General features: G+C 52.0%; 1 protein-coding gene across 1 annotated transcript in view; it reads left to right on the top strand.

Moving 5' to 3' along the window:
• Positions 1-2,500, top strand: part of agbl4 (AGBL carboxypeptidase 4) — a gene marked incomplete at both ends in the record, with an annotated part of 247,957 nt that overhangs the window by 235,457 nt on the left and 10,000 nt on the right. The gene's annotated exons all lie outside the window — the stretch shown is intronic.

Here is a 2,500-nt window from a genome sequence, read left to right as displayed (position 1 = left end):
CCGGAATATGTTAGCAGAGGACTGGGTGGGGGGGGTTGGGGTAGGATGAAAGTTAAGAAGGAAAAAGGCAGTCGGAGATAAATATCTCATCAGCCCTCAACGTCTTGCTTTGACCGCACACACATCCGGCCGTCTTTTCTCACCGTTATATATCTGTATACCACCCGTCCCCCACACACACCCCACACACACCCACACACACCCACGCCCCCTTCAACCCGCCGTCGGCCCCGCTGACCTTCATCTCGGTGTGACAGTGACATTTCACAGTGGAGCCACTTACACACACCATAAAGAATAACCTTTATTACCCATTGACACGCCACTCTTACCTGGGAGCAGGGGCGGGCCTTGCAGGGCCGAGACCTGCGCACCCTGGTATGAAATGTCACTGACTGTTACCGGGGACAGGTTATATACGTTACGCTGGCTGGGTTAAATACAACCTTAATAGTCTAGGGTTGTGTGTGTGTGTGTGTGTGTGTGTGCGTGTGTGTTTGTGTGTGTGTGCGTGTGTGTGTGTGTGCGTGTGTGTGTGTGTGTGTGTGTGTGTTTGCAGCAGGTGTGATTTCTGCCCTCATGTAAAGGGTTTTATTTGACAAGGTACCACTTATGCGATGTGTCTTATATGTAATTTGTGGGAGAGTAAGAGCTAACACGTCTGTGTTCCTGCTAGAAGGTGTGTCTGTGTGTGTAATTCATGGGTCTATTCATATGTTAGACTGTGTGTGTGTGTGTGTGTGTGTGCACGCACGTAGCAAAGAGTGTGTGTGCGCATGTGTATGTGTAGGCCCGTGCGTGTGCGCATGCATGCTTGCATGTGTATGTCTGTGTGAGTGTGTGTGTGTAGGTGAGCGCGAACATGCTTGTGTGTGTGTGTGTGTGTGTGTGCGTGAGTGCGCACATGCTTGTGTGCATGTGGGTGTGTGTGTGTGAGAGTGTGCCCGATCGTAGCCAAGTGTGTGTGTGTGTGTGTGTGTGTGTGCGTGCGTGTGTGTGTATGTGTGTGTGCATATTTGACTTTGTGACAGCTGGCCTAGGGGTCAGCTCCCTGAATGTGCCGTTGTCCCGGTGCCAATTCAGCACAAGCTGGGGCCCAGTACAGCAGCGGTGCCGCCCAACACAATCAAGGCCAACTCCCACCGGTGGGTGCCAGGTCTGCATTTCAGCAGAGAGAACGCTCACTGCGACACAGAGGAGTGACATTGAATGGGAACTTTTTCCACACTCCTCCCAAGACGTAATCATATTTCCGTGTATTTCAGCTGACGAGTCGGAACCCAAAAATAGACACAAAGTCCTTTAAACGCAACGTTTTTTCCTTAAATCAAATATTTTTCAAAAAAAGAGCCATTTTATGACACCGTGTCATCAATGACACGGTGTCATTAAGGAGAGATCCGTAAATGGCTGAAGGGAGACCGTACTGCTACTGCGAAAAGAGATTTTCAGAATTACCCGCCCTAACCTAATTTATATGTATGTAGAAAGAATCGCTAATAAATCACAAGAATTGTTAGCAAGTGTCAACGTGTCAATTCATTTTGACAGGTCGTATGAGACCCACGTATGAAATACATCCAGTCCATTAAGGGAAACACGCCCTCCAACGTGTTCCGGGGGTGGGGGCACTTACAGCCCCGTCTGCGTGGCAGCGTACCACACACAGATACAGGGTGGCCTTTGTTTGCCCAAGGAGGCTCAGACCCGGAAGTGCTCTGCACGCTTGGCAGTCCTCCTCCTCCACCCCAATTACCCTTTCCCCCGCGGGGGGTGGTGGTGGTGGTGGTGGTGGGGGTGGAGGAGGAGGCGGTGGTCTGTGGGCGCGGCTTGGCCTCTCAGCTGGGGGTCCACAGAGCCGGTGGGTGTGGCTGAGCGGTGCGCAGCGGTAAGTATCCTAGCTAATTAGCAGCCTGAGAGCGCCGCTGCTTAGGGTCTCCGCGCGTGCTACTTCTCCCAGCGAGCCGCCGTGGTCCAGAGGCCGTCACGACCGATATCGGTTCACAGCAGTGTGTTGTTGTGGTAGGAGAAGTTGTTGGAAATACACGGGGGACCGTGGGACTGGTGACAAGATGGAACTCAATGTGTTTATATCCTCGGTTCTGCCCTTGTGCTTGAGTGCAAAGTTCGCTCTGACGTTTTTGTGTGTTTGAAGGACGCGAGAGTGAGCTGGACAGCACCAATGCTGCCCTTCGCTGACAGTGACCCCGTACGCAGAGAGCTTCGTGTCACGATCGATATGCATGTCAAAGCCGTGATCCCGAGATAATTGACTTTTGTAGCGAATATATCATAAAAGGGTGCTCAGACCCGATCCACTGTCTCCCCTGATTAAATGGATTGTGATCACGAAAGCAGACCGGGGATTCTCCCTGAAAGCGTAACCTGTGTTTGTGTGTATGTGTGCGTGTGTGTGTGTGTGTGTGTGTGTGTCTGTGTGTGTGTGTGTGAGTGTGTGTGTGCGTGTGCGTGCGCGTGTGTGTGCGCGTGTGCGTGTGTG

This window comes from Pollachius pollachius (assembly GCF_949987615.1).
Source record: "Pollachius pollachius genome assembly, chromosome: 7".
In the NCBI taxonomy this organism is placed as follows: Eukaryota; Metazoa; Chordata; class Actinopteri; order Gadiformes; family Gadidae; genus Pollachius; species Pollachius pollachius.
The sequence above is the reverse complement of the archived record's forward strand: the minus strand, read 5'-3'. Positions and strand labels throughout refer to the sequence as shown.